The 9,880-nt window shown below is 41.7% G+C and overlaps 1 pseudogene; it reads right to left on the reverse strand.

The window, feature by feature from the left end:
* Window positions 1-7,782: 7,782 nt before the first annotated feature.
* LOC142440802 (nucleophosmin pseudogene) lies at window positions 7,783-8,617 on the reverse strand (annotated as a pseudogene).
* Between the last annotated feature and the right edge of the window lie 1,263 nt (window positions 8,618-9,880).

The following is a 9,880-nucleotide window of genomic DNA, read 5'->3' on the forward strand; positions in this document are numbered from 1 at the left end:
ACACGCCTGATTTCAGATGCAGCTTGATGCGGGATAGCTGGTCTATCTCCCGCATTACGTGGCAGCTTGCTTTCCCCAAAAGAGCCAAAACAAAAAGGCAGGAATAGCCTTTGAATTCATATATTGTCACTTCTTCTACATTAACCATTAAAAGAAAATTACCAAATCCAGTCAACATGCATGTGGTCATAAATTAGGCCCCACCCTTTAAAAGGAGGGCTATAAATTTGCAGGCATGTATTTTAACCATCTATCTTGCAGAATTAGGGAAACTAATAAAACATACAGGTATGCACATTACTGAACACTAACCAAGATTCCATAGAAGGATCCTAATCAAACAGGCAGAAATGCAGAACAGAATTTTAAATTCTCATGGACTCTAGACTTCTGGAATGATGGAAGGAGGGTAGGGAAACAAACACTCATGAAGCTACTGCCCTGAGATAATCCTTAAAACTTAAACAAAAAATGTTCCCTGAAATCTTCTTAAAACCAACTAATAATGAGCACAACTACTTTTTTAAAAGCCTGCCTTGAGCATTATGTTCTTTTAAAAAGTACCTATGTGGGACCAAATTGAAAATAACAACTTGAAAGATTAAATGGGAGCTTCAAGAGGACATTGTGTATGTGTTCATGAGTGTGGTAGTTGTTAATTTGAGGCTTAAGAGTGAAGGAGCAGAGTTGAGTCAGTCAATCAGGTTGCAGCTTGATAACCTCATTTGCAGCCACAAAGGAGATAAATAGCTCCCCTGGAATTTTTAAATAAATTTATAAATAGCGCCACTGGAACCACAGGACTTTCCACCCACTGGCCTGTGATCATCCTGCATTCGGCATCATTCCATGTGTTTCGTGAGTTTAAAGATAAATTTATAGATTGGTCTTGGACATATGGGCTAATATCGGACTTGTGGACTTGATCTGGAATGGGCTGGGATGTGTTCTCAATATTCAATTGCTCTGGGATAGAAAGCTCTTTCTTATACACATATGAGTATCTATGAATTTGTTTCTCCAGTCAATCCGGACTAGCACATGAGGGAGGAAAAACTAAGAAATGAAGATTAAGAACGGCTGTACAACCTGACGAATGTAATAAAAGTCACTAAATTGTACATGTAGAAGCTGTCGAATTGGTGTATGGGTTGTTCTATAAAATAGCATAAACAACAAAAACAAATACAATTTAAAGAGAAAACAATAATATTAGCAGCTTACAGTCCCTGGCACATAGTAGGCATCCCAAAATATTGTCTTCTTAGGATTGGTATATTAAATAATGTATGCACACTTCTTTAAAGATTTATGTAACTGTGAGCTATTGCTACAAATCTATAGGCACCATTTATTAATATTTTCTCAGAGTTTGCACTTTAAATGCATATACATAAATCATTTTTTCTTCCTATTTTATTCTGGTGCTGGCTGTAATCCCTTTCTTTTTTTATTTGGAATTTTATGGAAAAAAATCAGGTAAGATAGAACGAGAAAAAGAGTAGAAACAATAGCTTACTTCACTAAAGCAAAGTCAGAGTAAGAGCTATTTGAAAGCGAAATAAAACGTGAAGAAAAGCTGCAGCAGATTACACTATTGAAAAATCCTCAGAGAGCCAGAACTGCTGTTCCTTCAGTGAATGTGAGTGATGTTGAAAGATTAATAACGTTTGGATAACATTAATTACAGTGATGTTATAAACTCTGGTATTCCGGTTGCCATAACAACCCGCTATATGTTGGTTTTCTAATGACATTTGGAACAAGTGCTGAGGCGAACTGCATCACTTCAGAACTTTGATTGCTGTCACTCAGTGATTTTTAAATTGAATTGTTTTGTTCTTAAAGAGTCAGAATATGTCACTGTCTTCAAAAATATTCTCAAAATTATGGAGAGAAAATGATACACATTTCTATACAATTATAGAGTGCTCAAGGAAAAGAAATATATTTTGTTTTTAATACAAAATCAACCCAACTTTTTATCAGGGAAAAAGAAACTGGAGAGATTATGCTTCATACTTCCTCAGAAGACATTGTTCCCTCTGAGAATTACTTGACAATAAAATTCTTCCTAAAAGACCTTACTTTTGCCTGTTATATCTCTCTGTTTCTCCTCTTTCTTTGTCTTTCATTTCCTTTTTTCTTCCTTCCAGTGATCTCGTGGTCAGCGATGCTGATCAAGGTGGACACGACTATATCTTGAGGTAAGTGAGTTCATTTGTTTCCCTCACACATCTCATAGTCTCGCTTCTTTCTAGGCACTAACAACCCACTGTCTCCTTCCCCGGCACTGGAATGAAGCAAGAATTATATGCCACAAGCTTGTTTTATAAGTATTTTTAATATTTCCTAAAAATATATATATTAAGTATTTATCATGCCACTAACCCAGAGTATCGTTGTACTATAATTGCTCAGGAGCCCTGGTGGTTTGGAGTTGGGCAGCAAAACCAGGTTAGCATCTTGAAACCACCAGCCGCTCTGAAGGATAGAAGGCTTCCTACTTCCATAGTTATGGTCTTCCCGGTGCTCCAAGATGGGAATTCAATACACAGCATGAAGAAAGGAACCAGTGGAGGGGTCTCAGGGGCTGGCCCCAATCCCAACTATGTGAACAGCTGCCCCTTCCCCCAGAAGAATTTACTTCAGAGGACAGCACTGAAGTCACAGCTCAGGGAGAGGGACATGTCTGATCAGAGCACATGGGAGCAAATGAAGGGGGAGGAAGAGAGAATGGAGCACATCCTGGCCCACCAAGCCTTGAGGATGATATCTCTGTTCAGAGCAGCCAATGCACAGAGGGGACCATATGGCTAGCCTCACTGAGATACGACATCCCTCATTGACCCATAGCCCTACATGAGACAACACTGGAAACACAGTGTCGGAATTGCGCCCGATCTGATCCCACCACGCCAAGGCAAAACACTAAGGGCGTGCAACAGAACAGCAAGGGGAACATAGCAAAAACGTCCCCAGGGAATACCAAAAATAGACTTTGGGGTCAGGGCTTGGAACCCCATCAAACTGAACCAGAAAACACTCCTGAAGGCTAACAGACAGCCCTTGAACTAACTACAGGCTTTTTTCCCCCCATTAGTTTTTGTTATTGTTGTCATTGTTTTGTTTTCTTTTGTTACTTTGTGTTGCTCTGTCTTGTTTTTTTGTGCATATTACTATCTATACAGGTCTTTCTAGATAAGATAGACTAGATAAACAATCTAGACGAGAAAACAACAGGACTGATGGTTCTGGGGGACATGGGAGAAGGGGAGGTGGGGGAAAGGAAATGGTGTTAACCAACCCAGGGACAAGGAAACAACAAGTGATCCGAAATCAGTGGCAAGGAGGGTATAAGAGGCCTGGTGGGGCTTGATCAAGGGCAATTTAACCGAGAGGAATTACTGAAACCCAAATGAAGGCTAAACATGACAGTGGGGCAAGAGGAAAGTAAAGGGGAATATAGGAAAGAAGTAGGAGACAAAGGGCATTTATAGTGATCTAAATTCAGGCATGTACATATGTAAATATATTTATATAGGATGATGGGGAAATAGATCTATGTGCATATATTTATAGGTTTAGTATTAAGGTAGCAAATGGACATTGGGCCTCCACTCAAGTACTCCCTCATGCAAGAAAACTTTGTTCTATTAACCTGGCATTACATGATGCTCACCTTCCCAACACAATCGCTGAAGACAAATGGGTGCATAAGCAAATGTGGTCAAGAAAGCTGATGGTGCCTGGTTATCCAAAGAGATAGCATCTGGGGTCTTAAAGGCTTGAAGGCAAACAAGCAGCCATCTAACTGAGCCCACATGGAAGAAGCACACCAGCCTGTGAGATCACGAGGTATCAAAAATCAGGTATCGGGCATCAAAAAACAAGTGTGGAGTGGAGACTCAAAGCCCACCTGTAGGCAACTGGACATCCCCTCACAAAAGTGTCGTGTGGAGGAGACGAGTCAGTCAGGGCGCAGTGTACCAATGATGAAACATACAACTTTCCTCTAGTTCTTAAATGCTTCCTCTCCCCACCCCACCCTCATTATTCCAATTCTACCTTACAAATCCGGCTAAACCAGAGGATGTACACTGGTACAGATCGGAACTGGAAACACAGGGGCTTGGGTGGAAAGCAAATATTTTGAGAATAATGAGGGCAATGAATGTACAAATGTGCTTTACATAATTGATGTATATATGGATTGTGACAAGATTGTGTCCCTAATAAAATGATTTAATATATATATATGAAGGAGTATTATTAAAGAAGCAATGAGCAAATAAAGGAAAAGGAGAGAATGAAAATAAGGTTTTAAAAGAAATTTTCAAGAAAAACAAAGAAAGAGGACAGAGTATGGATTGCAGAGAGGAATAGGGGAGAGAAGAGAGACAAAAAACTGGGGTGTGCAAAACAAAAAAATCATATTGATGTGAATGAGGGGGAATGATGTCAATCATACTGATGTGAATGAAAACCTATCTGTAGACAATTGGACATCCCTCACAGAAAGGTCACAAGGAAGAGACGAGCCAGTCAGGGTGCAGTATCGCACTAAGGAAACACACAACCCTCCTCTAGTTCTTTAATGCTTCCTCTCCTTCCCCTACCCCCTGTTATGGCCCCAAGTCTACCTTACAAATACGCCTAGATCAGAGCATATACACTGGTGCAGACAAGAGCTTGCAACACAGGGAATCCATAAACCGCTCAGGACCAATAATGAGAGTAGAAATACCAGGAGGGGAAGGGGAAGGTGGGGGTGGGAGGGAAAGGTGGAACCAATCACAATGATCGACATATAACCACCACCACTCAAGGGGATGGACAACAGAGAAGTGGGTAAATGGAGATAGTGGTTGGTGTAAAACATGAAAAAAATAGTTTATAAATTGTCAAGGGATCATGAAGGATGGATGGAGGAGGGGGGAAATTAGCTGTCTCAACCAGAAAGAATTTTTTTTTAATTATGGTGGCAACATATGTACAAATGTGCTTGGCAAAATGGAGGGATGGATTGTGATAAGAGCTGTAAGAGCCCCCAGTAAAATGATTTTTTTAAAGACGGGTGTGGCTTGGGTATGGATGCGCTCTCTCCACGTTATATTGAAAAACTAGAAGCTATAGGGGGATGACTGGTTGAGGAGTAGAGAAAGGGCAAGTCATTCTGAGTGGTCATACATGACCTAGTAGCTTCTAAACCACTGGTTCTCAACCTTCCTAATGCCGCAACCCCTTAATAACTATAATTTTCTTACTGTTATGAATCAGGCGACCCCTGTGAAAGGGTTGCTCAACCCCAAAAGGGGTCACAACACACTGCTGTTCTAGACAGAGTACAGAAAGCTCAAACTAAGGAAAGCTCACTCTTCCCAGCCTGGCAGTTGCACACACAGAAAGAGCATGGATTGAGCCCAGAAAGCCTAAAAAGAATGGATCTCTGCAGCAGATCTGGATTCAAGAGGGATAGGAAAAAAAATCCAGAATTGTGTGGAGAAGGTCAGAGCCTTCTGCCCACTTCTGACAGAAACAGGCAGCCGGTAGATAAGGGATGGAGGAAAAAGTGTCAACTAAGAATCAAGTCCACCCTTGGGCCTCTACTCAAGCACTCCCTCAATGCATGAATACTTTCTTTTATTAAATTGGCACTCTACGATGCTCACCCTTCCAACACAACTGCTGAAGCCAAAGCGGGTGAACAAGTAAATGTGGTGAAGAAAGCTGATGGTGCCCGGCCATCAAAAGAGATAGTGTCTGGTGTCTTAAAGGCTTGAAGATAAACAAGTGGCCATCTAGCTCAGAAGCAAATAAGCCCACATGGAAGAAGCACACCAGCCTGTGCGATCACGAGGTGCCAAAGGGACTAGGTATAAGGCATCATGCAATAATATATATATATATATATATATATATATATATATATATATATATATATATATATATATATATACACCATAGTGAATGAAGGGGGAAGTGCAGAGTGGAGACCCAAGGCCCATTTGTCGGCCACTGGAGATCCCCTCATAGAGGGGTTTAGGAGAGGAGATGGGTCAGTCAGGGTGCGAGGTAGTACCGATGAAGAACACAGCTTTCCCCCAGATCCTGGATGCTTCCTCCCCGCAACTACCATGATCCGAATTCTACCTTGCAGGACTGGATAGGGCAGAGGTTGTACACTGGTGCATATGGGGGCTGGAGGCACAGGGCATCCAGGGTGGATGATACCTTCAGGACAAGGAGTGTGAGGGGCGATGCTGGGAGAGTGGAGGGTGAGTGGGTTGGAAAGGGAGAACTGATTACAAGGATCCACATGTGACCTCCTCCCTAGGAGATGGACGGCAGAGAAGGGGGGGGTGAGACTCCAGATAGGGCAAGATATGACAAAATAACAATCTATAAATTATCAAGGGCTCATGAGGGAGGGGGGAACAGGGAGGAAGAGGGGAAAAAAAGAGGACCTGATGCAAAGGGCTTAAGAGGAGAGCAAATGCTTTGAAAATGATTAGGGCAAAGAATGTACGGATGTGCTTTATACAATTGATGTATGTATATGTATGGATTTTGATGAGTTGTGTGAGCCCCTAATAAAATGTAAAAAAGGAAAAGGAAAAATAAAAGAAAATGATTAGGGCGAAGAATGTACAGATGTGCTTTATACAATTGATATATGTATATGTATGGATTGTGATAAGAGTTGTATGAGCCCCTAATAAAATGTTTTTTAAAAAAGAAAGAAAGAAAGAAAGAAAGAAAGAAAGAACTTTATATCAGGAAGTAATCTTTTTTCCTCTTTCTTTTTTTAATTTTTATAAATCATTTTATTGGAGGCTTTTACAGTTCTTATAATAATCCACACATCAATTGTATCAAGCCCATTTGTACAGATGTTGCCATGATCATTTTTGAAACATTTTCTTTCTACTTGAGCCCTTGGTATCAGCACCTTTCTTCCCCTTCCTCCTCTACTCTTGCACCCTCATGAACCCTTGATAAATTATTATCTTCATATTTTACACCATTCACTCTCTCCCTTCACCCATGTTTTGGTTGTTTACCCACCTTGGTGGGGGGGTAGATTGTACATTGATCATTGCAATCAGTTTCCCTTTCTTCCCCTTCTTCCCCCACGTTCTCCAGAACCTCATGGTATCACTTCACCCATTACTGTTCCTGAGGGTTTATCTGTCCTGGATTCCGTGTGTTGAGAGCTCTTTTCTGCACCAGTGTACATGCTCTGGTCTAGCTGGATTTGTAAAGTAGAACTGAAGTCATCAAAGTGGGGGGAGAGGAAGTATTAAAGAACTAGAGGAATGTTATGTGCTTCTTCAGTGCTATACTGCACCCCTTGTGACCCTTCTGTAGGGGATGTCCAACTGTCTACAGATGGACTTTGGATCTCCACACTGGTCCCCCTCATTCACACCAATATGATTATTTGTTTTGGGGTTTTCTTTTCTTTTTTTATAAATACTGAGTTTTATTTCACATGTATATTTTTCTCTTCCCACCATTTCCATTTGTCTGATCACTGCTCCTCCTCTGTCCTATCATAACCTTCCATACAGACTGAGAACCAAGCATGGGTGGCGTTCCATCTTCACAAACTAAACAGGCATTCAGACGACACATCCTTGGCAAAGGAACCTGGACGACATGTATCAGACACGGTAGGGAGAGTGTTCACTGTGCTTCATAAAAAAGGACGGCCAGATAGCCACTGTGACAGAAATTAAATAAGACGGAAAATCTTAACAAACTGTTCAAACCATTTTCTTAAAGAGACTTCCTCCACTGCCAGAGATCTTGAATAGCCTCCTGGTCAGTCATCCGGAAGCAATTCTTCACATCATTGATGAATCTGGCTTCCACTTTACGGAGAGAACCACCCTTTTCTATACTTGCTTGCATTTTTGCTCTAATGTCTTCTACAGAACTAGGGCCTTTCAGTGTTTGGGGAGATTTTTCCTGTTTTTTGAAGGATTCTTGACCTTTGGATCTTGGTGTTGATGGTTTTGAGTCTTTTCCATCCTGGTTTGACTTTTGTGCATTTTTGGCTGGAGTATCCCGTACAGATTTCTTCACTGGAGCTTTTTCTTCAGTTTCATCATCATCGTCATCTTCCTCATCAACAGCAGCAAGTTTTACCTTTTTCTGTGGAACCTTGTTACCACTTGTGGGGGCAGACCGCTTTCCTGATATACTTAAAGCTTCACATCCTCCTCCTCTTCATCATCTGACTCTGCATCTTCTTCCACAGCTGCTAAATGCTGTCCACTAATGTGCACAGGTCCTGAGCCACACTTCAACCATAAGACCACTGGCGGTGTAATTCAAAGCCCCCAGGGGAGACCTTTGGCTGGACAGACATTTTCAAAGTTGCCAGTGTTACTTTAACTGGGCTGCCTTCATAATTCATTGCTTCTGCTTCAACAACATGCAGTTCATCCTTCGCACCAGCACCTAAGCTGCCCACTCTTAAAGATAACTGGTGCTCATTTTCATCATACCCACCTTAAAGTGATCATCTTTGTCGGCCTTTAGTTCACAACCGAAAAAGATAGTTTTGGGGCCTCAGAGGGCTCACGTCCACATCCATCGAATCTTCCATGGGGTAGTGACAGGCACTTTGCGGTGAGAGAAACGGAAAACGGAGGTAAACCATTGCCGTCGCTACACACAGCAGCGCAGGCTGGAATCACACCAAGCTTGTTTTGGGTTTTCTGATCTCTGATACATGATCTTGTCGACGACTCATGATCGCACAGGCTAGTGTACTTCTTCCATGTGGACTTTGTTGCTTCCCTTCTAGATGGCCACTTGTTTATCTTCAAGACTTTAAGACCCCATGTGCTATATCTTGTAATAATCGGGCAGCATCAGGTTTCCTCACCACATTTGCTTATGCACCTGCTTTGTCTTCAGCAATCATGTCAGGAAGGTGAACATCAGAGAATGCTAGGTTATTAGAACAACATGTTCTTGCATTGAGGGAGTACTTGAGTAGAGCCCAATGTCTGTCTGCTACCTTAATACTTAACATATAAATATATGTACATAGACCTATATCCCTATCATTATGTATTAATATATTTACATATATACATGCCTATATTTATACCTCTATAAATGCCTCCTAGTTCTTTCCTCTATGTTTCAAGAAGTAATCTTATATCAAGAAGGCATCTCAACCAGTTCAACTCAAGTGTGTAAGGCCATTCAGACTCACGTAGTTGGAAGCCAATAGTGCAGAGAGCTGAAGTAGGATGCTCTGAGATCATAGGCAGGTGGGTACAGAGTCTTGTGGATCCACAGTCATTGGAAACCTGGCAGAGCACTGACAGCTCTCAGGGTTTGGTGGCCTACCTGGGGCCACCCCTGGAGGCATGCACGGAGTCCCAGCAAGCAGGAAGAGAAAGGGGAAGAAAGAGATGGAAGGGTCCCGTGTTGCTCTTACAAAAAGGCCATACCTCCCAGGAGGCATCATCAGACTGTGACCTCATTGACAGGTTGGATTCTACTCCAACACAAGGGCAAGTTGACATAAAATCTAACTGCCACAATTAGGTCATAGACACAGGAAAAGGAAGAAAACAAAACACAAAAACTGAGAACGTCTCCATTATAGAGCATTATTTTCCCATGAAAGGAGCCAGGTGGTGCTGTGGACTAGTCACTGGGCTTCTAGCAGCAGGGTATGTAGCACAAACCCACCCGTCATTCTGCGGGGAAAGGATGAAGCTGTCTGTTCCCATAAAAATTTACAGTCTCAGAAATCCTGTGTAGAACCCCTACAAGTTGGGGTCGACTTGATGACAGTTGGTTGGTTTATTCATTTGTTGTTCTTAGTCTTGTTTTGTTGTTTAGGAAAGGG

This window comes from Tenrec ecaudatus, chromosome 2, assembly GCF_050624435.1.
Source record: "Tenrec ecaudatus isolate mTenEca1 chromosome 2, mTenEca1.hap1, whole genome shotgun sequence".
In the NCBI taxonomy this organism is placed as follows: domain Eukaryota; kingdom Metazoa; phylum Chordata; class Mammalia; order Afrosoricida; family Tenrecidae; genus Tenrec; species Tenrec ecaudatus.